The 27,811-nt window shown below is 39.1% G+C and overlaps 1 protein-coding gene across 1 annotated transcript in view; it reads left to right on the top strand.

Moving 5' to 3' along the window:
• LRMDA (leucine rich melanocyte differentiation associated) overlaps nt 1-27,811 on the top strand; it is a 529,620-nt gene that overhangs the window by 440,648 nt on the left and 61,161 nt on the right. The window lies entirely within an intron of this gene.

Here is a 27,811-nt window from a genome sequence, read left to right as displayed (position 1 = left end):
CCTTGTTCATTTATAATTCTATTGATTTGAGTCTTCTCCCTTTTTTTCGTGATGAGTCTGGCTAATGGTTTTTCAATTTTGTTTATCTTTTCAAAGAACCAGCTTTTAGTTTTATTGATCTTTGCTATTGTTTCCTTCATTTCTTTTTCATTTATTTCTGATCTGATCTTTATGATTTCTTTCCTTCTGCTAACTTTGGGGTGTTTTTGTTCTTCTTTCTCTAATTGCTTTAGGTGCAAGTTTAGGTTGTTTATTCGAGGTGTTTCCTGTTTCTTAAGGTAGGATTGTATTGCTATAAACTTCCCTCTTAGAACTGCTTTTGCTGCATTCCATAGGTTTTGGGTCATTGTGTCTCCACTGTCATTTGTTTCTAGGTATTTTTTTATTTCCTCTTTGATTTCTTCAGTGATCACTTTGTTATTAAGTGGTGTATTGTTTAGCCTCCATGTGTTTGTATTTTTTGCAGATCTCTTCCTGTAATTGATATCTAGTCTCATAGCATTGTGGTTGGAAAAGATACTTGATACAATTTCAATTTTCTTAAATTTACCAAGGCTTGATTTGTGACCCAAGGTATGATCTATCCTGGAGAATGTTCCATGAGCACTTGAGAAAAATGTGTATTCTGTTGTTTTTGGTTGGAATTTCCTATAAATATCAATTGAGTCCATCTTGTTTAATGTATCATTTAAAGCTTGTGTTTCCTTCTTTATTTTCATTTTTGATGATCTGTCCATTGGTGAAAGTGGGGTGTTAAAGTCTCCTACTATGATTGTGTTATTGTCGATTTCCTCTTTTACGGCAGTTAGTATTTGCCTTATGTATTGAGGTGCTCCTGTGTTGGGTGCATAAATATTTACAGTTGTTATAACTTCTTTTTGGTTTGATCCCTAGATCATTATGTAGTGTCCTTCTTTGTCTCTTGTAATAGTCTTTATTTTAAAGTCTATTTTGTCTGATATGAGAATTGCTACTCCAGCTTTCTTTTGGTTTCCATTTGCATGAAATATCTTTTTCCATGCCCTCACTTTCCATCTGTATGTGTCCCTAGGTCTGAAGTGGGTCTCTTGTAGACAGCATATATATGGGTCTTGTTTGTGTATCCATTCAGCCAGTCTGTGTCTTTTGGTGGGAGCATTTAATCCATTTACATTTAAGGTAATTATCAATATGTATGTTCCTATTTCCATTTTCTTAATTGTTTTAGATTTGTTATTGTAGGTCTTTTCCTTCTCTTGTTTTTCTTGCCTAGAGAAGTTCCTTTAGCATTTGTTGTAAAGCTGGTTTGGTGGTGTTGAAGTCTCTCAGCATTTGCTTGTCTGTAAAGGTTTTAATTTCTCCATCAAATCTGAATGAGATCCTTGCTGGGTAGAGTAATCTTGGTTGCAGGTTTTTCTCCTTCATCACTTTAAATATGTTCTGCCAGTCCCTCCTGGCTTGCAGCGTTTCTGCTGAAAGATCAGCTCTTAACCTTATGGGGATTTCCTTGTGTTATTTGTTGTTTTTCCCTTGCTGCTTTTAATATGTTTTCTTTGTATTTAATTTTTGACAGTTTGATTAACATGTGTCTTGGCATGTTTCTCCTTGGATTTATCCTGTATGGGACTCTGTGCTTCCTGTACTTGATTAACTATTTCCTTTCCCATATTAGGGAAGTTTTCAACTATAATCTCCTCAAATATTTTCTCAGTCCCTTTTTTTTTCTCTTCTTCTGCTGGGACCCCTATAATTCAAATGTTGGTGCATTTAATATTGTCCCAGAGGTCTCTGAGACTGTCCTCAGTTCTTTTCATTCTTTTTTCTTTATTCTGCTCTGCAGTAGTTGTTTCCACTATTTTATCTTCCAGATCACTTATCTGTTCTTCTACCTCAGTTATTCTGCTATTGATCCCTTCTAGAGTATTTTTAATTTCATTTATTGTATTGTTCATCATTGCTTGTTTCCTCTTTAGTTCTTCTAGGTCATTGTTAAATGTTCCTTTCATTTTCTCTATTGTATTTCCAAGATTTTGGATAATCCTTACTCTCATTATTCTGAATTCTTTTTCAGGTAGACTGCCTATTTCCTCTTCATTCGTTAGGTCTGGTGGGTTTTTTTCTTGCTCCTTCATCTACTGTGTGTTTTTTTGTCTTCTCATTTTGCTTATCTTACTGTGTTTGGGGTCTCCTTTTTGCAGGCTGCAGGTTCGTAGTTCCCTTTGTTTTTGGTGTCTGTCCCCAGTGGCTAAAGTTGGTTCAGTGGGTTGTGTAGGTTTCCTGGTAGATGGGACTAGTGCCTGTGTTCTGGTGGATGAGGCTGGATCTTGTCTTTCTGGTGGGAAGGTCCATGTCTGGTGGTGTGTTTTGGGGTGTCTGTCACCTTATTATGATTTTAGGCAGCCTCTCTGCTAATGGGTGGGTTTGTGTTCCTGTCTTGCTAGTTGTTTGGCATAGGTTGTCCAGCACTGTAGCTTGCTGGTCGTTGAGTGAAGCTGGGTGTTGGTGTTGAGATGGCGATCTCTGGGAGATTTTCACCATTTGATATTACGTGGAGCTGGGAGGTCTCTTGTGGACCAGTGTCCTGAAGTTGACTCTCCCACCTCAGAGGTACAGCACTGACTCCTGGCTGGAGCACCAAGAGCCTTTCTTCCACACGGCTCAGAATAAAAGGGAGAATAAGTGGAAAGAAAGAAAGAAAGAAAGAAGATAAAATAAAATAAAACAAAGTAAGATAAAATAAAATAAAGTTATTAAAAAAATAATTATTATTAAGAATAAAATTTTAAAAAACAAAACAGACAGACAGAGCCCTAGGACAAATGGTGAAAGCAAAGCTGTACAGACAAAATCTCACACAGAAGCATACACATACACACTCACAAAAAGAGGAAAAGGGGAAAAAATAATAAATCTTGCTCTCAAAGTCCACCTGCTCAATTTGGGATGATTTGTTGTCTATTTAGGTATTCCACCGATGCAGGGTACATCAAGTTGATTGTGGAGATTTAATCCGCTGCTCCTGAGGCTGCTGGGAGAAATTTCCCTTTCTCTTCTTTGTTCGCACAGCTCCTGGGTTTCAGCTTTGGATTTGGCCCCGCCTCTGTGTCTAGGGCGCCTGAGGGCATCTGTTCTTCGCTCAGACAGGATGGGGTTAGAGGAGCAGCTGATTCTGGGGCTCTGGCTCACTCAGGCCAGGGGAGGGAGGGGCACGGAGTGTGGGGTGAGCCTGCGGTGGCAGAGGCCGCCGTGACGTTGCACCAGCCTGAGGTGCGCCGTGTGTTCTCCCGGGGAGGTTGTCCCTGGATCCCAGGACCCTGGCAGTGGTGGGCTGCACAGGCTCCCCGGAGGGGAGGTGTGGATAGTGACCTGTGCTCACACATAGGCTTCTTGGTGGCGGCAGCAGCAGCCTTAGCATCTCATGCCTGTCTCTGGGGTCTGCGCTGTTAGCCACGGCTCGCGCCCATCTCTGGAGCTCCTTTAAGCAGCGCTCTTAATCCCCTCTCCTTGTGCACCAGGAAACAAAGAGGGAACAAAAATTCTCTTGCCTCTTCTGCAGGTCCAGACTTTTCCCTGCACTCCCTCCTGGCTAGCCGTGGTGCGCTAACCCCCTCAGGCTGTGTTCACCCCACCAGTCCTCTCCCTGTGATCCAACCTAAGCCCAAGCCTCAGCTCCCAGCCCCCACCCGCCCCGGTGGGTGAGCAGACAAGCCTCTCAGGCTGGTGAGTGCCGGTCAGCACCAATCATCTGTGCGGGAATCTCTCCACTTTGCCCTCCGCACCCCTGTGGCTGCACTCTTCTCTGTGGCTCTGAGTATCATTTCCCCCTTGAGAATTATTGGCTCCCTTATCTATTATTAGTTGATCATATATGGAGGGATTTATCTGTGGGGTCTTGACTCTGTTCCATAGGTCTATGCCTATTTTTTATGCTAGTCCCAATACAGAATATAAATAGCTTGGGTACATAATAACAAGATATTTATAATCATTTCTACCTGTCCCCTGTGAAATTGCTGTCATTTATTTCACTGATCTGTATGCTATAATCATCTTATACAGTGTTACTATTATTACTTTAAAGAAGCAGTCACCTTTTAGATCAATTAAGAATAGAACTATTTTATTGCACCTTTATTTATTCCTTCTCCATTCCTTTTCCTTTCTTCATGTAGATCTGAATTTATGACTACATCATTTTATTTTGCCTTGAAGAACTCTTTTAACATTTCTTACAGAACATGGTTACTGACAACGAATTATCTCACATTTGTTTGTCCAAGAAAGTGTTTCTCCCTCACATTTGAAGGATAACTTCACTAAATGTAGAAATCTATTTTTCTGAAGTGTACTGCAGTTCTTTTCCTTGTTTGTCCACAGGGGCTTTTAATGTCTGTATTTATTGGAAGTTGGGGCCTGCTATTGTTCCCAGGCTGGTATATAAAGGAGGCAAAACCAAACAAACAGAAAAAGTAAAACAGGGAGCTTATCACTGAGCTATCTTTTGAGTACTGAGATTCTCACTCACTTCTCCTACTGTGATTCCCTTTTCCGAATCTTCTGGTGGATGCTTTATCATTTTTTATTCTAGAGGTTTTAGTTACAATTATGGCAGGCATAGGATGAAGTGTGTTTACTCCATCTTGTTTGGAACCAGAAGCGACATTTTCAGTATTATGTACATGAAACTATGGTCCTAGTTAAAATTCTCTGGAATGTGTTGATTTTTCTTTTTTTAAGTAGGCACTCAATCCACTTAGGTTCACACTACAAATTCTGTCTTGCTTTCTGTATGTGGTGGTTCTGATGTTAGTTAAGATTCATAGTGTTTGCTATACTTTTTGAGGCTACCCAATGTATGCATCAGCCAGAGTTTGTCCAGAACTCAGCTTGTGGTTTATATCGTAATTAGTTCTCAAAGCCTTACTATTTTATTTTATTTTAGTTTAGTTTAGTTTGTTCTGCACATTCCCAGCTCAAGGTTGATTCTGCAACTTGTGTCATATCATACACAGAATCAGGGGATTTCTTTATCCAGCTGTCTTCAAGATTCCCCTCACACTTTATGACTCCCAGGAGCCCCCTTTCCTGGTTTCTTTGGCTAGAAAATCAGGTTTCTATCGGAGTTTAAGTCCCTGCACTGTCACACAATTCTGTGTGACTAGGACCATTTTGGGGAAGAAGCATTGGGAGAAAAGAAATAAGAAATGGGCATTCCCTCTGTACTCTTTAGACAACAGAGGCTTCTTGTTCCAGTAACTCTGGCTAGGGAGACAGGTCTTCTCTCAGGGTTTTAGGTGATTATACTGCTGCTTCCGTGCAGTTCAGATCCACCATGGGCATGGCCTTGGGACAGGGCTGATAGGGAAAAAAGACGGGGGAAAATGGAGAGTCCTCTTATATGATCTGGTTTGTAGGGGCTCCCAGATACAGCTTCAACTATTTCTATTTGGACAACTAATAAAGATGTTGAAGCTAGATATCTGAATAAAGGCCAATTTACTCTAACTGAGATGGAAATTTCTTCCCCAGGCAATAATAATGTGCAGCACAATGATTATCAAAGTATGGTTCACGGTTCAGCTGCATTAAGTCCCCTTGTGAAGGATGTTAAATGTGCACATCTCTAGGCCTTAGTATTGGCCTCATTAATCTTGATTTCTAGATTTGCATCCTGTATTCCTATGCATACTAAAGCTTTCAGACATTACTTATAGGTGATAGTGGATCAGCAAGACATCAAAGTTAAAGAGACTGACTGGTAGATGATTATAATATTGTAAGCATAAAATATTAAGGGCTTGAAGTTATGCCAAGGCCATAGAAAATATGGGGGGAAATAAGAGGGATATTTTGGAGGCAATGTCAAGGGTGCTTGGGAGTTGACTTTTCCTGGAAATGACGAAGAGGTACATCAAAAGATGATGCAGAGGAAGGATTTTGGATGTATGTGAGGATGATGATACCATTATTAGTTGAGAGAATGCCAACGTAAAGTCTAGGAGATAGAATGAGACTGTATTAGAGATAAATCTAGCTTGTCTGTATGAAGCTCTTGAGAGCCTATTATGTTTTTGGTGGTGAGTATAAGATACATCTTCCAAGAATTTACAATCTGTTAGTGGGAATGAGAAATAGGAAAAAAATATCAACTAAAACTAGCATTTGTTGAGCTCTTTCTATATGCCATAGCCTTATAAAGTAGGTACTGTGATAACCTTACCTTTTCAGATGAGAGAACTAACACTTGGATGGTTTGAGCAACTTGCCCAAGATCACACAACTACTAAGGGGTAGAGCAGGGACTCAAAACACTCTGTGCTTTTAATCTGTTTACGATTACCACATTCAAGGTAACTTAACCTCGCTAGCCATCAGCTTCCTCCTTTCTAAGCTAAGCATAATAATCTAGTAGAATTTGTGAGATAACAATGACATCATATATTGAAAGCCTAGAAATAGTACTCAAATTACATAAGTTTTTTTTCTTTTTCCAAGAGATTCAGATAAAAAATGGTATTGGAAAACACTGTAGCTTCAGATCCTAGTTTCTAACCTTTCCCTTATTTTTATTTATTTTATTTTATTTTTATTTTTTCCTTTCCCTTATTTTTGATGATCTCCACAGAGCTTCATTAAAACTTCTGTAACACTAGAAGAAAAAAAAATCTTTTTCCTCCTTTCTCTATAGCTTTCTAAAGCTCCTCTTGAAATACAATATAGTACACATATTTACAGTATACATTTTAACGTGATTTGTTGTGTGTATGCACTCATGAAACTATCTCTGCAATCAGGATGTTCAGCATATCCATTACCCCCAAATTTTCTTGCTACCCCTTGGTAATCTCTTACCACTGCCTCTAAGCAATCTGTGATCTGATTTCTCTCAATATAGATTACTTCGCATTTTCTAGAATATTATAAAAATTAAATCATGCAATATATACTGGTTTTGGTCTGCCTTCTTTTACTCAGCATAATTATTTTAAGATTGAATCAATGTTACATGTATTAATAGTTTCTTTTGGACTTTTACTGCTCATTAATACTCCATTGTACAGATATACAATCACTTGTTTATTCATTTACCTTTTAGTGGGTATTTGGGTTAGCTCCAGTTTTCAACTTTATTTCAAATAAAGCAGCTACAAACATTTTTGTATGAATGCTTTCATGTGATAGGCATGTGATTAGCTTTTAAAGAAACTGCTGAACTATTTTCCAAAGTAATTTTGCCATTCTACATTTCCACTAGCACTGTGAAAGGGTTCCAGTTGCTTCAAATCCTTAACCAACACTTGGTATAATCCATCTTTTAATCATAGCCATTCTATGGGTGTATAGTGGTGTTCCACTGTGGTTTTAATTTACATTCCCTTAACAGCATATGATATTGAACAATTTTTTCATGTGCTTATTTGCCACCCATATATCTACTTCGGGGTAATGTTTATTTCACACCGTTAGTTTATTTCTATCAGGTTGTTTTCTCAAATAATGAGTTGTAACAGTGCTCTATATATTCTGGATATAAGTACCTAATCAGACATGCATTTTGTAGATATTTTCTCCTAGTCTATAGTTTACTATTTTTAAAATCTTCATAGGTGTCTTTTTTTTTTTGTGGTACACGGGCCTCTCACTGTTGTGGCCTCTCCCATTGCGGAGCACAGGCTCTGGACGCGCAGGCTCAGCGGCCACGGCTCACGGGCCCAGCCGCTCTGCGGCATGTGAGATCTTCCTGGACCGGGGCATGAACCCGTGTCCCCTGCATCGGCAGGTGGACTCTCAACCACTGCGCCACCAGGGAAGCCCTCATAGGTGTCTTTTGAAGAGTAAATATTTTTAATTTTAATAAAATCTAGTTTATTGATTTTCTCTTATATAGTTCTTGCTTTTGGAGTCATAGTTAAGATATCTCTGCCAAACCCAAGGTTACTTTTCCTGTTTTTTGGTGGGTTTTTTTGTCTAGGATTTTTATAGTACTACTTATTACATTTAGATTTATGGTCTCTTTCCAGTTAAATTTTAAATTTTGTATAAAGTGTGAGGTAATGAGCAAGGTGTTTTGTGGGGGTTTTTTATGAAAGTTGTTTTTTTAAAATTTTTATTAGATTATAGTTGATTTAAAATGTTGTGTTAGTTTCAGGTGTACAGCAAATTGAATCAGTTATACATATACATATATCTACTCTTTTTTTTTTTTTTTGGATTCTTTTCCCATATAGGCCATTACAGAATATTGAGTAGAGTTCCCTATGCTATACAGCAGGTTCTTATTAGTTATGTATTTTATATATAGTAGTGTGTATATGTCAATCCCAGTCTCCCAGTTTACTCCTCCCCCGCCTTATCCCCTGGTAACCTTAAGTTGGTTTTCTACATCTGTGACTCTACTTCTGTTTTGTAAATAAGTTCATTTGTACCCTGTTTTTAGATTCCACCTGTAAGCAATACCATATATTAGTCTTTCTGTGTCTGACTTACTTCACTCAGTATGACAGTCTCTAGGTCCATCCATGTTGCTGCAAATGGCATTATTTTGTTCTTTTTAATGGCTAATATTCCATTGTATATATGTACCACTTCTTCTTTATCCATTCCTCTGTTGATGAACATTTAGGTAATGGGTAGAAGACCTAAACAGACACGTCTCCAAAGAAGACATACAGATGGACAACAGGCACATGAAAATATGCTCAACATCACTAATTATCAGAGAAATGCAAATCAAAGCTACAATGAGGTATCACCTCCTGGCACTAGTCATAATGGCCATCATCAAAAAAAATCTACAAACAATAAATGCTGGAGAGGGTGTGGAGAAAAGGGAACCCTCCTACACTGTTGGTGGGAATGTAAATTGGTACAGCCACTATGGAGACAGTATGGAGGTTCCTTAAAAAACTGAAAATAGAACTACCATAAGACCCAGCAATCCCAGTCCTGGGCATATAACATAATTCAAAAAGATACGTGCACCCCAGTGTTTATTGCAGTACTATTTACAATAGCCAGGACATGTAAGCAACATAAATGTTTTGTGTTTTTTTGGCATGACTAGCTAATTGTGTCAGCACTAACACCGTTTGTTTAAAAGATTATTAATTGCTCATTGAATAGCCTTGACATATTTGTAAAAATGAATTAATTATATACATGTGGGTATATTTCTGAACTCTCTCTTTTGTTTCACTGATCTGTTGATTTTAATGCCAATACTATACAATCTTGATTTCTGTAGCTTTATATTAAGTCTTAAATATGGATTAGGTAGGGTAAGTTCTCCAAAGTTCTCCAACTTTTTCAAAGGCATTTTATCTATTTTAGGTCTTTTGCATTTATGTATAAATTTTAGAATTAGTTTGGCAAATTCTAAAAGAAAATCTTGCTGGGATGTTGATTGAAGTCTTGTAGATCAAGTTGGGTAGCATTGAAATATTAATGATATTGATTCTTCCAATCCAATTGCACATTTCATATTTCCAAATTATTTAGGTGTTACTTAATTTCATTCAGCAATGTTTTCTGGTTTTCAATGAACCGTTTGATCCCTTAGTATTTCGTTGTTGTTTTTTTTAACACCTTTATTGGAGTATAATTGCGTTGCAATGGTGTGTTAGTTTCTGCTTTATAGTAAAGTGAATCAGCTATACGTATACATATATCCCCATATCTCCTCCCTCCTGTGTCTCCCTCTCACCCTCCCTATCCCACCCCTCTAGGTGGTCACAAAACACCGAGCTCATCTCACTGTGCTATGCAGCTGCTTCCTACTATCTGTCTGTTTTACATTTGGTTCTATATATATGTCCATGCCACTCTCTCACTTCATCCCAGCTTACCCTTCCCCCTCCCCGTGTCCTCAAGTCCATTCTCTATATCTGCATCTTTATTCCTGTCCTGCCCCTAGGTTCATCAGAACTATTTTTTTCTTAGATTCCATGTATACGTGGTAGCATACAGTATTTATTTTTCTCTTTCTGACTTACTTCATTCTGTAGGACAGACTCTGGGTCCATCCACATCACTACAATGAACTCAATTTCATTTCCTTCAATGGCTGAGTAATATTGCATTGTATATATGTGCTACATCTTCTTTATCCATTCATCTGTCGTTGGACACTTAGGTTGCTTCCATGTCCTGTTTATTGTAAATAGAGCTGCAATGAACGTTGTGGTCCATGACTCTTTTTGAATAATGGTTTTCTCAGGGTATATGCCCAGTAGTGGGATTGCTAGGTTAATGGTAGTTCTATTTTTAGTTTTTTAAGGAACCTCCATACTGTTCTCCATAGTGGCTGTATCAATTTACATTTCCACCAACAGTGCAAGAGGTTCCCTTTTCTCCACACCTGCTCCAGCATATATTGTTAGTAGATTTTTTGATGGTGGCCATTCTGACCAGTGTGAGGTGATACCTCATTGTAGTTTTGATTTGCATTTCTCTAATGATTAGTGATGTTGAGCATCCTTTCATGTGTTTGTTGGCAATCTGTATATCTTCTTTGGAGAAATGTCTGTTTAGGTCTTCTGACCATTTTTGGATTGGGTTGTTTGTTTTTTTCATATTGAGCTGCATGAACTGCTTGTAAATTTTGGAGATTAATCCTTTATCAGTTGCTTCATTTGCAAATATTTTCTCCCATTCTGAGGGTGGTCTTTTCGTCTTGTTTATGGTTTCCTTTCCTGTGCAAAAGCTTTTAAGTTTCATTAGGTCCCATTTGTTTACTTTTGTTTTTAATTCCATTTCTCTAGAAGGTGGGTCAAAAACGATCTTGTATATATGGCATGGACATATATACACTACCAAACGTAAAATAGGTAGCTAGTGGGAAGCAGCTGCATAGCACAGGGAGATCAGCTCAGTGCTTTGTGACCACCTAGAGGCGTGGGATAGGGAGGGTGGGAGGGAGGGAGATGCAAGAGGGAAGAGATATGGGGACATATGTATATGTATAACTGATTCACTTTGTTATAAAGCAGAAACTAACATACCATTGTAAAGCAATTATACTCCAATAAAGCTGTTAAAAAAAAAAAAAAAGGATCTTGCTGTGATGTATGTCATAGAGTGTTCTGCCTATGTTTTCCCTAAGAGTTTTATAGTATCTAGCCTTACATTTAGGTCTTTAATCCATTTTGAGTTTATTTTTGTGTATTGTGTTAGGGAGTGTTCTAATTTCATTCTTTTACATGTAGCTGTCCAATATTCCCAGCACCAATTACTGAAGAGGCTGTCTTTTCTCCATTGTATATTCTTTTTTTTTTTTTTTTTACAAATTTAATCAGTTATACATATACATATGTTCCCATATCCCCTCCCTTTTGCGTCTCCCTCCCACCCTCCCTATCCCACCCCTCCAGGCGGTCACAAAGAACCGAGCTGATCTCTCTGTGCTATGCGGCTGCTTCCCACTAGCTATCTACCTTACGTTTGGTAGTGTATATATGTCCATGCCGCTCTTTCACTTTGTCACAGCTTACCCTTCCCCCTCCCCATATCCTCAAGTCCATGCTCTAGTAGGTCTGTGTCTTTATTCCTGTCTTACCCCTATGTTCTTGATGACATTTTTTTCTTAAATTCCATATATATGTGTCAGCATACAGTATTTGTCTTTCTCTTTCTAACTTACTTCACTCTGTATGACAGACTCTACGTCCATCCACCTCATTACAAATAGCTCAATTTCATTTCTTTTTATGGCTGAGTAATATTCCATTGTATATATGTGCCACATCTTCTTTATCCATTCATCCGATGATGGACACTTAGGTTGTTTCCATCTCCGGGCTATTGTAAATAGGGCTGCTATGAACATTTTGGTACATGTCTCTTTTTGAATTATGGTTTTCTCAGGGTATATGCCCAGTACTGGGATTGCTGGGTCATATGGTAGTTCTATTTGTAGTTTTTTAAGGAACCTCCATACCGTTCTCCATAGTGGCTGTACCAATTCACATTCCCACCAGCAGTGCAAGAGTGTTCCCTTTTTTCCACACCCTCTCCAGCATTTATTGTTTCTAGATTTTTTGATGATGGCCATTCTGACTGGTGTGAGATGATATCTCATTGTAGTTTTGATTTGCATTTCTCTAATAAGTAAAGATGTTGAGCATCCTTTCTTGTGTTTGTTGGCTGTCTGTATATCTTTTGTGGAGAAATGTCTATTTAGGTCTTCTGCCCATTTTTGGATTGGGTTGTTTGTTTTTTTGCTATTGAGCTGCATGAGCTGCTTATAAATTTTGGAGATTAATTCTTTGTCAGTTGCTTCATTTGCAAATATTTTCTCCCATTCTGAGGGTTGTCTTTTGGTCTTGTTTATGGTTTCCTTTGCTGTGCAAAAGCTTTGAAGTTTCATTAGGTCCCATGTGTTTATTTTTGTCTTTATTTCCATTTCTCTAGGAGGTGGGTCAAAAAGGATCTTGCTGTGATTTATGTCATAGAGTGTTCTGCCTATGTTTTCCTCTAGGAGTTTGATAGTGTCTGGCCTTACATTTAGGTCTTTAATCCATTTTGAGCTAATTTTTGTGTATGGTGTTAGGGAGTGATCTAATCTCATACTTTTACATGTCCCTGTCCAGTTTTCCCAGCACCACTTATTGAAGAGACTGTCCTTTCTCCACTGTACATTCCTGCCTCCTTTATCAAAGATAAGGTGACCATATGTCCGTGGGTTTATCTCTGGGCTTTCTATCCTGTTCCATTGATCTATCTTTCTGTTTTTGTGCCAGTACCATACTGTCTTGATTACTGTAGCTTTGTAGTATAGTCTGAAGTCAGGGAGCCTGATTCCTCCAGCTCCGTTTTTCGTTCTCAAGATTGCTTTGGCTATTCGGGGTCTTTTGTGTTTCCATACAAATTGTGAAATTTTTTGTTCTAGTTCTGTGAAAAATGCCATTGGTAGTTTGATAGGTATTGCATTGAATCTGTAGATTGCTTTGGGTAGTAGAGTCATTTTCACAATGTTGATTCTTCCAATCCAAGAACATGGTACATCTCTCCATCTATTTGTATCATCTTTAATTTCTTTCATCAGTGTCTTATAATTTTCTGCATACAGGTCTTTTGTCTCCTTAGGTAGGTTTATTCCTAGATATTTTATTCTTTTTGTTGCAATGGTAAATGGGAGTGTTTCCTTGATTTCACTTTCACATTTTTCATCATTAGTATATAGGAATGCCAGAGATTTCTGTGCATTAATTTTGTATCCTGCAACTTTACCAAATTCATTGATTAGCTCTAGTAGTTTTCTGGTAGCATCTTTAGGATTCTCTATGTATAGTATCATGTCATCTGCAAACAGTGACAGCTTTACTTCTTCTTTTCCCATTTGGATTCCTTTTATTTCCTTTTCTTCTCTGATTGCTGTGGCTAAAACTTCCAAAACTAGGTTGAATAAGAGTGGTGAGAGTGGGCAACCTTGTCTTGTTCCTGATCTTAGTGGAAATGGTTTCAGTTTTTCACCATTGAGGACGATGCTGGCTGTGGGTTTGTCATATATGGCCTTTATTATGTTGAGGAAAGTTCCCTCTATGCCTACTTTCTGCAGGGTTTTTATCATAAATGGGTGTTGAATTTTGTCAAAAGCTTTCTCTGCATCTATTGAGATGATCATATGGTTTTTCTCCTTCAGTTTGTTAATATGGTGTATCACATTGATTGATTTGCGTATATTGAAGAATCCTTGCATTCCTGGAATAAACCCCACTTGATCATGGTGTATGATCCTTTTAATGTGCTGTTGGATTCTGTTTGCTAGTATTTTGTTGAGGATTTTTGCATCTATGTTCATCAGTGATATTGGCCTGTAGTTTTCTTTCTTTGTGACATCCTTTTCTGGTTTTGGTATCAAGGTGATGGTGGCCTCGTAGAATGAGTTTGGGAGTGTTCCTCCCTCTGCTATATTTTGGAAGAGTTTGAGAAGGATAGGTGTTAGCTCTTCTCTAAATGCTTGATAGAATTCGCCTGTGAAGCCATCTGGTCCTGGGCTTTTGTTTGTTGGAAGATTTTTGATCACAGTTTCAATTTCAGTGCTTGTGATTGGTCTGTTCATATTTTCTATTTCTTCCTGATTCAGTCTTGGCAGGTTGTGCATTTCTAAGAATTTGTCCATTTCTTCCAGGTTGTCCATTTTATTGGCATAGAGTTGCTTATAGTAAACTCTCATGATCTTTTGTATTTCTGCAGTGTCAGTTGTTACTTCTCCTTGTTCATTTATAATTCTATTGATTTGAGTCTTCTCCCTTTTTTTCTTGATGAGTCTGGCTAATGGTTTATCAATTTTGTTTATCTTCTCAAAGAACCAGCTTTTAGTTTTATTGATCTTTGCTATCGTTTTCTTCATTTCTTTTTCATTTATTTCTGATCTGATTTTTATGATTTCTTTCCTTCTGCTAACTTTGGGATGTTTTTGTTCTTCTTTCTCTAATTGCTTTAGGTGCAAGGTTAGGTTGTTTATTCGAGATATTTCCTGTTTCTTAAGGTGGGATTGTATTGCCATAAACTTCCCTCTTAGAACTGCTTTTGCTGCATCCCATAGGTTTTGGGTCGTCGTGTCTCCATTGTCATTTGTTTCTAGGTATTTTTTAATTTCCTCTTTGATTTCTTCAGTGATCACTTCGTTATTAAGTAGTGTATTGTTTAGCCTCCATGTGTTTGTATGTTTTACAGCTCTTTTCCTGTAATTGATATCTAGTCTCACAGCATTGTGGTCGGAAAAGATACTTGATACAATTTCAATTTTCTTAAATTTACCAAGGCTTGATTTGTGACCCAAGCTATGATCTATCCTGGAGAATGTTCCATGAGCACTTGAGAAAAATGTGTATTCTGTTGTTTTTGGATGGAATGTCCTATAAATATCAATTAAGTCCATCTTGTTTAATGTATCATTTAAAGCTTGTGTTTCCTTATTTATTTTCATTTTGGATGACCTGTCCATTGGTGAAAGTGGGGTGTTAAAGTCCCCTACTATGATTTTGTTACTGTCGATTTCTCCTTTTATGGCTGTTAATATTTCCCTTATGTATTGAGGTGCTCCTATGTTTGGTGCATAAATATTTACAATTGTTATATCTTCTTCTTGGATTGATCCCTTGATCATTATGTAGTGTCCTTCTTTGTCTCTTCTAGTAGTCTTTATTTTAAAGTCTATTTTGTCTGATATGAGAATTGCTACTCCAGCTTTCTTTTGGTTTCCATTTGCATGGAATATCTTTTTCCATCCCCTTACTTTCAGTCTGTATGTGTCTCTAGGTCTGAAGTGGGTCTCTTGTAGACAGCATATATATGGGTCTTGTTTTTGTATCCATTCAGCCAGTCTGTGTCTTTTGGTGGGAGCATTTAGTCCATTTACATTTAAGGTAATTATTGATATGTATGTTCCTATTCCCATTTTCTTAATTGTTTTGGGTTCGTTATTGTAGTTCTTTTCCTTCTGTTGTGTTTCTTGCCTAGAGAAGTTCCTTTAGCATTTGTTGTAAAGCTGGTTTGGTGGTGCTGAACTCTCTCAGCTTTTGCTTGTCTGTAAAGGTTTTAATTTCTCCATCAAATCTGAATGAGATCCTTGCTGGGTAGAGTAATCTTGGTTGCAGGTTTCTCTCCTTCATCACTTTAATTATGTCCTGCCACTCCCTTCTGGCTTGTAGAGTTTCTGCTGAGAGATCAGCTGTTATCCTGATGGGGATTCCCTTGTGTGTTATTTGTTGTTTTTGCCTTGCTGCTTTTAATATGATTTCTTTGTGTTTAATTTTTGACAGTTTGATTAATATGTGTCTTGGTGTATTTCTCCTTGGATTTATTCTGTATGGGACTCTCTGTGCCTCCTGGAGTTGATTAACTATTTCCTTTCCCATATTAGGGAAGTTTTCAACTATAATCTCTTCAAATATTTTCTCAGTCCCTTTCTTTTTCTCTTCTTCTTCTGGAACCCCTATAATTCGAATGTTGGTGCGTTTAATGTTGTCCCAGAGGTCTCTGAGACTGTCCTCTGTTCTTTTCATTCTTTTTTCTTTATTTTGCTGTGCAGCAGTTATTTCCACTATTTTATCTTCCACCTCACTTATCCGTTCTTCTGCCTCAGTTATTCTGCTATTGATCCCATCTAGAGTATTTTTTATTTCATTTATTGTGTTTTTAATCGATGCTTGATTCATCTTTAGTTCTTCTAGGTCCTTGTTAACTGTTTCTTGCATTTTGTCTATTCTATTTCCAAGATTTTGGATCATCTTTACCATCATTATTCTGAATTCTTTTTCAGATAGACTGCCTATTACCTCTTCATTTGTTAGGTCTGGTGGGTTTTTATCTTGCTCCTTCTCCTGCTGTGTGTTTTTCTGTCTTCTCATTTTGCTTATGTTACTGTGTTTGGGGTCTCCTTTTTGCAGGCTGCAGGTTCGTAGTTCCCGTTGTTTTTGGTGTCTGTCCCCAGTGGCTAAGGTTGGTTTAGTGGGTTGTGTAGACTTCTTGGTGGAGGGGACTACTGCCTGTGTTCTGGTGGATGAGGCTGGATCTTGTCTTTCTGGTGGGCAGGTCCACGTCTGGTGGTGTGTTTTGGGGTGTTTGCGGACTTTTTATGATTTGAGGCAGCCTCTCTGCTAATGGGTGGCATTGTGTTCCTGTCTTGCTAGTTGTTTGGCATAGGGTGTCCAGCACTGTAGCTTGCTGGTCGTTGAGTGAAGCTGGGTGCTGGTGTTGAGATGGAGATCTCTGGAAGATTTTCGCCGTTTGATATTACGTGGAGCTGGGAGGTCTCTTGTGGACCAGTGTCCTGAAGTTGGCTCTCCCACCTCAGAGGCACAGCACTGACTCTTGGCTCCTCAATTTGGGATGATTTGTTGTCTATTCATGTATTCCACAGATGCAGGGTACATGAAGTTGATTGTGGAGCTTTAATCTGCTGCTTCTGAGGCTGCTGGGAGAGGTTTCCCTTTCTCTTCTTTGTTCTCACAGCTCCTGGGTCTCAGCTTTGGATTTGGCCCCGCCTCTGCGTGTAGGTCGCCGGAGGGCGTCTGTTCTTCGCTCAGACAGGACAGGGTTAAAGGAGCAGCCTCTTCGGGGACTCTGGCTCACTCAGGCCGGGCGGGAGGGAGGGGCACGGAGTGCGGGGCGAGCCTGCAGCGACAGAGGTCGGCGTGACGTTGCACCAGCCCGAGGCGTGCCGTGCGTTCTCCCAGGGAAGCCGCCCCTGGATCCCGGGACCCCGGCAGTGGCAGGCTGCACAGGCTCCCGGAAGGGCGGTGTGGGCAGTGACCTGCGCTCGCACACAGGCTTCTTGGCGGCGGCAGCAGCAGCCCCAGTGTCCCACGCCCGTCTCTGGGCTCCGCGCCTTCAGCCGCGACTCGCGGCCGTCTCTGGCGCTCCCCTACGCGGCGCTCTTAATCCCCTCTCCTCGCGCACCAGGAAACCAAGAGGGAAGAAAAAGTCTCCTGCCTCTTCGGCAGCTCCAGAGTTCTCCCGGACTCCCTCCCGGCTAGCTGTGGCACATTAGCCCCCTTCAGGCTGAGTTCTCGCCGCCAGCCCCAGTCCTCTCCCTGCGCTCCGACCGAAGCCCGAGCCTCAGCTCCAGCGCCGCCCGCCCCGGCGGGGGAGCAGACAAGCCTCTCGGGCTGGTGAGTGCCGCTCGGCACCGCTCCTCTGTGCGGGAATCTCTCTGCTTTGCCCTACCCAGGTATGTGGGGAGTTTCTTGCCTTTTGGGAGGTCTGGGGTCTTCTGCCAGCGTTCAGTAGGTGTTCTGTAGGAGTTGTTCCACGTGTAGCTGTATTTCTGGTGTATCTGTGGGGAGGAAGGTAATCTCCGCGTCTTACTCTTCCGCCATCTTACCCGGAAGTGCATTGTATATTCTTGCCTCCTTTATCAAAAATAAGGTGACCATATGTGCCTGGATTTATCTCTGGGCTTTCTATCCTGTTCCATTGATCTATATTTCTGTTTTTGTGCCAGTACCATACTGTCTTGATTACTGTAGCTTTGTAGTATAGTCTGAAGACTGGGCGCCTGATTCCTCCAGCTCCGTTTTTCTCTCTCACAATTGCTTTAGTTGTTCGGGAACTTTTGTGTTTCCATACAAATTGTGAAATTTTTGGTTCTAGTTCTGTGAAAAATGCCATTGGTAGTTTGCTAGGGATTGCATTGAATCTGTACATTGCTTTGGGTCATATAGTCTTTTTCACAATGTTGATTCTTCCAATCCAGGAACATGATATATCTCTCCATCTGTTTGTATCATCTTTAATTTCTTTCATCAGTGTCTTATAGTTCTCTGCATGCAGGTCTTTTTTCTCCTTAGGTAGGTTTATTCCTGGGTATTTTATTCCTTTTGTTGCAATGGTAAATGGGAGTGTTTCCTTAATTTCTCTTTCAGATTTTTCATCATTAGTGTATAGGAATGCCAGAGACTACTGTGCATTAATTTTGTATCCTGCTACTTTACCAAATTCATTGATTAGCTCTAGTAGTTTTCTGGTAGCATCTTTAGGATTCTGTATGTAGAGTATCATGTCATCTGCAAACAGTGACAGCTTTACTTCTTTTCCGATTTGGATTCCTTTTATTTCTTTTTCTTTTCTGATTGCTGTGACTAAAACTTCCAAGACTATGTTGAATAATAGTTGTGACTGTGGACAACCTTGTCTTGTTCATGATCTTAGAGGAAATGGTTTCAATTTTTCACCATTGAGAACGATGTAGGCTGTGGGTTTGTCATATATGGCCTTTATTATGTTGAAGTAAATTCCCTCTTGGCCTACTTTCTGGAGGGTTTTTATCATAAATGGGTGTTGAATTTTGTCAAAAGCTTTTTTTGCATCGATTGAGATGATCATATTCGTTTTCTCCTTCAGTTTGTTAATATGTTTTATCACATTGATTGATTTGTATATATTGAAGAATCCTTGCATTCCTGGGATAAACCCTACTTGGTCATGGTGTATGACCCTTTTAATGTGCTGTTGGATTCTTTTTGCCAGTATTTTGTTGAGGATTTTTGCATGTATGTTCATCAGTGATATTGGCCTGTAGTTTTCTTTCTTTGTCACATCTTTGTCTGGTTTTGGTATCAGGGTGATGGTGACCTCGTAGAATGAGTTTGGGAGTGTTCCTCCCTCTGCTATATTTTGGAAGAGTTTAAGAAGGATACATGTTAGCTCTTCTCTAAATGTTTGCTGGAATTTGCCTGGGAAGCCATCTGGTCCTGGACTTTTGTTTGTTGGACGATTTTTAATCACAGTTTCAATATCAGTGCTTGTGATTGGTCTGTTCATATTTTCTATTTCTTACTGGTTCAGTCTTGGACAGTTGTGCTTTTCTAAGAATTTGTCCTTTTCTCCCAGTTTGTCCATTTTATTGGCATATACTTGCTTGTAGTAGTCTCTCATGATCCTTTGTATTTCTGCAGTGTCAGTTGTTACTTCTACTTTTTCATTTCTAATTCTATTGATCTGAGTCTTCTCCCTTTTTTTCTTGATGAGTCTGGCTAATGGTTTATCAATTTTGTTTATCTTCTCAAAGAAGCACCTTTTAGTTTTATTGATCTTTGCTATTGTTTTCTTCATTCCTTTTTCATTTATTTCTGATCTGCTCTTTTCTTTTCTTCTGCTAACTTTGGGGTTTTTATTGTTCTTTCACCAGTTGCTTTAGGTGTAAGGTTAGTTTGTTTATTTGAGATGTTTCTTGTTTCTTGAGGTAGGATTGTACTGCTATAGACTTCCCTCTTAGAACTGCTTTTGCTGCATCCCATAGGTTTTGGGTCATCGTGTGTTCATTGTCATTTGTTTTTAGATATTTTTTTATTCCCGCTTTGATTTCTTCAGTGATCTCTTGGTTTTTTAGTAGTTTATTTTTTAGCCTCCATGTCTTTGTATTTTTTACAGATTTTTTTCCTATAATTGATATCTACTCTTATAGCATTATGGTGGGAAAAGATACATGATATGATTTCAGTTTTCTTAAATTTACCAAGACTTGATTTGCGACCTAAGCTATGCTCTATCCTGGAGAGTGTTCCATGAGCACTTGAGAAGAAAGTGTATTCTGTTGTTTTTGGATGGAATGTCTTATAAATATCAATTACATCCATCTTGTTTAATGTATCATTTAAAGCTTGTGTTCCCTTATTTATTTTCATTTTGGATGATTTGTCCATTGGTGAAAGTAGGTTGTTAAAGTCCCCAAATATGATTGTTTTATTGTTGATTTCCCCTTATGGCTGTTAGTATTTTCCTTATGTACTGAGGTGCTCCTATGTTGGGTGCATAAGTATTTAGAATTGTTATATCTTCTTTGATTCATACCTTGATCATTATGTATGTCCTTCTTTGTCTCTTGTAATAGTCTTATTTTACAGTCTATCTTGTCTGATATGAGAATTGCTACTCTAGATTTCTTTTGATTTCCATTTGCATGGAATATCTTTTTCCATCCCCTCACTGTCAGCCTGTATGTGTCCCTAGGTCTGAAGTGGGTCTCTTGTAGACAACATATATACTGGTCTTATTTTTGTATTCATTCATCCAGTCTGTGTCTCCTGGGTGGTGCATTTTATCCATTTACATTTAAGGGAATTATCGATATGTATGTTCCTATTACCACTTTCTGAATTGTTTTGGGTTTTTTATTGTAGGTCTTTTCCTTTTCTTGTGTTTCCTGCCTAGAGAAGTTCCTTTAGCATTTGTTGTAAAGCTGGTTTGGTGGTGCTGAATTCTCTTAGCTTTTGCTTGTCTGTAATGGTTTTAATTTCTCTCTCGAATCTGAATGAGATCCTTGGTGAGTAGAGTAATCTCGGTTGTAGGTTTTTCCCTTTCATCACTTTAAATATGTCCTTCCACTCCCATCTGGCTTGTAGAGTTTCTGCTGAAAGATCAGCTGTTTACCTTATGGAGATTCCCTTGTATGTTATTTGTTGTTTTTCCTTTGCTGCTTTTACTATTTTTTCTTTGTATTTAATTTTTAATAGTTTGATTAATATGTGTCTTTGCGTGTTTCTCCTTGGATTTCTGCTGTATGGGACTTTCTGTGTCTCCTGGACTTGACTGACTATTTCCTTTCCCATATTAGGGAAGTTTTCAACTATAATCTCTTTAAATATTTTCTCATTCCCTTTCTTTTTCTCTTCTTTTTCTGAGACCCCTATAATTCAAATGTTGGTGCATTTAATTTTGTCCCAGAGGTCTCTAAGACTGTCCTCAATTCTTTTCTTTCTTTTTTCTTTATTCTGTTCTGCAGTAGTTATTTCCACGATTTTATCTTAGAGGGCACTTATGCATTCCTCTGCCTCAGTTACTCTGCTATTGATTCCTTCTAGAGAATTTTTAATTTCATTTATTGTGTTGTTCATCATTGTTTGTTTGCTCTTTAGTTCTTCTAGGTCCTTGTTAAAAGTTTCTTGTATTTTCTCCATTCTGTTTCCAAGATTTTGGATCATCTTTACTATCATTATTCTGAATTCTTTTTCAGGTAGACTGCCTATTTCCTCTTCATTTGTTTGATCTGGTGGGTTTTTACCTTGCTCGTTCATCTACCGTGTGTTTCTCTGTCTTTTCATTTTGCTTAACTTACTGTGTTTGAGGTCTCCTTTTTGCAGGCTTCAGGTTCGTAGTTTCCATTGTTTTGGGTGTGCCCCCTGTGGCTAAAGTTGGTTCAGTGGGTTGTGTAGTCTTCCTTGTGGAGGGGACTGGTGCCTGTGTTTTGGTGGCTGAGGCTGGACGTTGTCTTTCTGGTGGGCAGGACCACGTCCGATGGTTTGTTTTGTGGTGTCTTTGACCTTATTATGAATTTAGGCAGCCTCTCTGCTAATGGGTGGGTTTGTGTTCCTGTCTTGCTAGTTGTTTGGCATAGGGTGTCCCGCACTGTAGCTTGCTGGTCATTGAGTGGAGCTGGGTCTTAACATTAAGATGGTGATCTCCAGGAGAGTTTTTGCCGTTTGTTATTACATGTCGCCGGGAGGTGTCTGGTGGACTAATGTCCTGCACTTGGCTCTCCCACCTCAGAGGCACAGGCCTGACACCTGGCTGGAGCACCAAGACTCTATCAGCCACATGGCTCAGAAGGAAAAGGAGAAAAAAAGAAAGAAGGGAAAAGAGAAAGCAGATACATTTATTAAAATAAAGAATAAAATAAATCATTTTTTAAAAAATTAAAAAGTGAAAAAAAAGAAATGGACAGATGGAATGCTAGGACAACTAGTAAAAGCAAAGTTATACCGACAAAATCACATAGAGAAACATACACACTCACAAAAAGAGAAAAAGGGAATATATATATATATCTATATTAAAAAAAAAGGAAGAGAGCAACCAAGTCAATAAACAAATCTAACAATGATAATAAACTCTAAATACTAAACTAAGATAAGCATAACAGCAAAAATAAATTAGATGCAGAAAGCAAAACCCAAGCCTACAATTGCTCCCAAAGTCCACCGCCTCAGTTTTGGGATGATTCGTTGTCTATTCAAGTATTCCAGATATACAGGGTACATCAGGTTGATTGTGGAGATTTAATCCGCTGCTCCTGAGGCTGCTGGGAGAAACTTCCCTTTCTCTTCTTTTTTGGCACAGCTCCTGGGGTTCAGGTTTGGCTTTGGCCCTGCCTCTGCATGTAGGTTGCCTGAGGGCATCTGTTCTTTGCTCAGACAGGATGGGGTTAAAGTAGCAGCTGATTAGGGTGCCCTTGCTCACTCAGGCTGGGGAGAGGGAGCAGTATGGAATGTGGGGCCAGCCTGTGGCGGAAGAGGCCAGTGTGATGTTGCAACAGTCTGAGGCATGCCGTGTGTTCTCCCGGGGAAATTGTCCCTGGATCACAGGACTGTGGCATTGGCAGGCTGCACAGGCTCCCGGGAGGGCAGGTGTGGATAGTTACCTGTGCTTGCACACAAGCTTTTTGGTGGCTGCAGCAGCAGCCTTAGCGTCTCAAGGCAGTCTCTGGTGTCTGCGCTGATAGCCGTGGCTCGCACCCGTTTCTGGGGCTCGTTTAAGTGGTGCTCTGAATCACCTCTCCTCGCACACCCCTAAACAATGGTCTCTTGCCTCTTAGGCAGTTCCAAACTTTTTCCCGAACTGCCTCCTGTGTAGCTGTAGCGCACTAGCCCCCTTCAGGTTGTGTTCACACAGCCAACCCCAGTCCTCTCCCTGGGGTCTGACCTCCAAAGCCGGAGCCTCAGCTCCCAGCCCCCACCCGCCCTGGCGGGTGAGCAGACAAGCCTCTCAGGCTGGTGAGTGTTAGTTGGCACTGATCCTCTGTGCGGGAAACTCTCCGCCTTGCCCTATGCACCCCTGTTGCTGCACTCTCCTTCTTGGCTCCGAAACTTCCCCCCGCCCCGCTCACCCCCCTGTCTCCGCCAGTGAAGGGGCTTCCTAGTGTATGGAAACTTTTCCTCCTTCACAGCTCCCTCCCAGAGGTGCAGGTCCCATCCCTATTCTTTTGTCTCTGTTTTTTCTTTTTTTTTTTTTTTTTGCCCTACCCACGTACGTGTGGAGTTTCTTGCCTTTTGGGGTCTGAGGTCTTCTGCCAGCGTTCAGTAGGTATTCTGTAGGAGTTGTTCCACATGTAGATGTATTTCTGGTATATTTGTGGGGAGGAAGGTGATCTCCACGTCTTACTCCTCCGCCATCTTGAAGGTCTCTCTCAGTATTTTGTATTTTTATGCTATTGTTTAATTTCAATTTCTGACTGTTTGTTGCTTTTATGTGTAAATTCAATAGACTTTTGTATATTCATGTTGTTCCAAACTACTTTAATAAACCCATTTTTAGTTCCAATAGCTTATTTCTGTACATTCTATGTGATTTTCTATAATATATATACAATCATGTCTTTTGCAAGAATAGCAGTTTTACATATTCCCTTTGTTTCTGTTTCTTCCTTTAAAACACTGGTTAGAACCTCCACTAAAATGTTGAATAGAAGTTGTAAAAGTGGCCTTCCTGTGTTCCTGATCTTAGGGAGACTTTTTAGCTCAAATTAAGTTTATTTAACATATGTAGTACTACTCAGGCTCTCTATTTTTTCTTGAATGAACTTTCATGTTTTGTATCTTTCAATGAATTTGTCTATTTTATCTCAGTTGTTGAAATTATTGGCATAAAATTATTCATAAATTTCTATTATTATCTTTTTAATTTCTGTAGAATCTGTATTGATTTTACTTCTTTCATTGCTGATATTGCTAATTTATGTCCTCTCTCATTTTTTCTGATTAAGTCTGACTAGAGTCATATGGTTTATTGGTCTTTTTGAAGAACATCTTTGATTTTATTTTTTCTTTTTTGTTGTTCTCAATTTTATTGATATTTGCTCTTATCTGTATTATTATTTCTCTGCTGTTTACTTTGCTTTTAGTTACCTCTTTTTTTTTTTTTGCTGTACGTGGGCCTCTCACCATTGTGGCCTCTCCCGTTACGGAGCACAGGCTCCAGACGTGCAGGCTCAGCAGCCATGGCTCACGGGCCCAGCCACTCCGCGGCATGTGGGATCCTCCCGGACCAGGGCACGAACCTGTGTCCCCTGCATCGGCAGGTGGACTCTCAACCACTGCGCCACCAGGGAAGCCTGTTACCTCTTTTTTAAGTTTTTTAAGTTAGAGGCTGAATGCATTGATTTGAGACATATTTTTTTCTAATACTGAACTTTAGTGTTTCAATTTTGCTCTAAATAATGTTTCAGCTCCATTCCCCAAATTTTGATACATTGTGTTTTAATTGTTAATTAGTTTAAAATTCTTTCTAATTTCCAGTTTGATTTCTTTTTTGACTTCCAGCTTTACTTAATATTTTCTTTGTATGTATGTTGGTATTTTTCAGTTACCTTTCTGTTATTTACTTCTGATTTAACTTAATTTTTGCCACAGAATGTACTCTTTTCTTTGCATCTTATTAAAAAGATCTTTTGTTGGCCAAACATTTTTAATTTTGATGAGGTTCAAAATATCAGTTTTTCCTCTTATGGACTGTGCTTCAGTCTCAACTATAAGAATTCTGCCTAGTTCTGTATTCCAAATATCTTTTTGGGAAGTTATGGAGTTTTGTTATGTTCTAAATTTAAGTTGATGTTTCAGTTTGTGTTAAATTTGTGTAAAGTATGAGATTCAGGTGGAGGTGTTTGTTTGTTTTGGCTAATGAATGTCTAGTTGCCCCAACACCATTTACTGTAAGTGTTCTTTCTCCTCCATTGAATTGTTTTCCTCCTTTTTCAAAAATCAAATGTTCATATTTCTTTGGATCTTTTTCTGGGTTGTCTGTACTGTACCACTGATACAGCTATCTTTCCACCAATAACATACTATCTTGATCACTACACTTCTGTAAAAAACCTTAATATTCAGAAGAGTGATTTCTTCCATTTTATTCTTTTCAAAATTGTTTGGCTATTTTAGCTCCTTACCTTTCTGTGTAAGTATTAGAATAAGTTTGCCTATGTCTATAAATATATTTGTGGAGATTTTCGTAGGTATTAAATGTATAGATCAATTTAGGAAGAACTGATATCTTTACTATGATGAATCTTCCAATCCATGAACATGGTATCCCTTTCCAAGGGTTCTGGATTTTTAGTTATTTTTCCCAGCATTTTATAATTTTCATCATAAAGATCCTTTATGTACTTCGTTAAATTTATACATAAGTATTTCATATTTTTTCAGCAACTGTAAATGGTATGGCATTATTCAGTTCAGATTTCTCTTGTTCATTGTCAGTATGTAGAGAATGCAATTGATTTTTGTGTGTTAATCTTATATCCTGCCACCTTATTGAACTCACTTACTTTAGGAGGTATTTTGTAGATTCACTGGGGTTTTCTAAATAGCCAGTCATGTTGTCTGCAAGTAGAGAGTTTTATTTCTTCTTTCCATTGTGTATGCCTTTGGTTTCTTTTAAGTTATTGCCTTTCAAGGTTTGCTTTTAAATTTTGTTGGTTGGGACAAAAGCAGCCTTAATCTAGGGATAATTTTGCCCTACAGTTAAGCCTATATCCTCTGGGTACTCTACCCAAAGTCCCATGATTTAATAGATTTTCCATTCTAGGTGGTGAGAACATGAACTATTCCCAGCTCTGTGTAGTGTCTGGGGATTCCTGTGCTCTTTTCAGACTCATATAATTGCCTTATGCACATGCCCTAATCAGCTAAAGACTTGAGGCTGATTGTCTGCAGTTTTCTGGAGCTCTTTTGGTGCAGCTCTCTCCTCTTCACTAGTCTACCCTTTGAACTTTAGCTACCTTACCTTCCTTTTGCTCCCAGCTCTACCTCTTCTCTTCATAGAGACTCTGGCCTCCATTTGGGTCCCTGTTTCCTGTGGTGTGACCTGTAAATTCTCTTTAGGCAGTAAACTAAAAAACCCTGGAGATCATTTCATTTGTTTCCCCTCCTTTAGGGCACACCATCCAGTGCTGCCATACATCTAATGACTGAAAACTCTTCTTTCGTATATTTTGTACAATTTTTTAGTTGTTTTAGGTGTTGAGGGGTAAATCTGGTCCCTGTTATCCCTTCTTGGTTGGAATTGAAAGTATCAAGAAAGCCCTCTTTTGATCCAGCATCTCTTTGAAGCTCATTGCTTATTGATTATTATACTTCAAAGTCTACTATGTGCTTGCAAGCAAAGGAGACATAGACCAAGCCATCATTGTAAGGAACTCGTTAGTGTTTCCTGAATCTTCTGGCCCTGATGCTTCCTTTAAGGGACAATGCCTTTGGGATCTAAATATGGATGTTTGTTCCACCAAGAAGAATCTGCATATCTGGCTAAGAAGTTTCTGTTTAAAAAGGCCTGGGTGTTCTCTGCTAAGTATAGAAGCTAGAGAGAGCACTGAGTTGGCAGGCATGACATGGAGAAAGAGGCTTTGATGTTGTACAGTGACTTTTAAATTGTCTAAGAAGGTATTTCCTCTATTCTTTAACTTTGTGTTGGTGGTGGGTTGGGGTGTAAGTTTCTTGCCTTCCAGTCCCCTGAACAGATTCATTATGGTTAGTTTTGTGTATTATATGGGAGAATAATGATTTGAAAGGAAACAAGTAAGCATTTAATAGCTAGAATTGTATCAGCAGCTTTAAATTGTCCCCTTTTCTTCACCCAGTTCCTTAACATTCCTTTAATGGGGGGATGTACTTCCATGACCCTAGTCCTTTTCTTCCCTATAAAAAAGTTCAACTTTCTTTTTATATATTTATATATTTTAAGCAAGGAGATGGAACACAATGTTGCCCACATTCTTATAGCCCACATATACCTAGGCCTATATTTATAGCAACACAGAATCCTGATCTGGTTTGACATTCCAAAATTATGGAGGAGTTGCCGCTCCTCATGCCATTGTTTTCTGGCGGGACTCTTAAAGACTAATATGGAAAATGTTGCCTTCCTCAAGGCAACTCAAGCCCACCCTGCCCATCATGTCTTATCTTCCAGCCTGCCCACAGCTGCAACCCAAGTAAACCCTCGCTGGTTCCATTCCAGTGTAGTGGTGGTGAAGGTGTCAGATTGTATTCTCTTCCTTCTACTTCAATCCCATTTTTGAAGAGGATACAAACCAACCAACCAATTTACATCTTGAACTGGCCCCAAATAGTATATTTATAGCTGGAACCAAGTCTTAGTGCTTTCTTAATGAAAACCATGCAGGGAAATAGAGGCATCTCTGGAGCTGACATTGCATTTGAGTTAAAATCTGGCATCTCCACACCATTGACAAGTCTGACAGCTGGAGCAGCAATCACCTCATCACATCTCTCAGTTGTGTCTCTCCTGGTTTTTGGCATCCTTCCTGTCTAAATTTTTATCAGATGAGCACTTTTCCTTGGCAAGCACTTTAAATGCCTTCAACTTGTTTTATCTC

Source organism: Mesoplodon densirostris, chromosome 1 (genome assembly GCF_025265405.1).
Source record: "Mesoplodon densirostris isolate mMesDen1 chromosome 1, mMesDen1 primary haplotype, whole genome shotgun sequence".
Classification (NCBI taxonomy): domain Eukaryota; kingdom Metazoa; phylum Chordata; class Mammalia; order Artiodactyla; family Ziphiidae; genus Mesoplodon; species Mesoplodon densirostris.
Note: the sequence above shows the minus strand (reverse complement) of the source record. Positions and strands in the feature narration are given on the sequence as shown.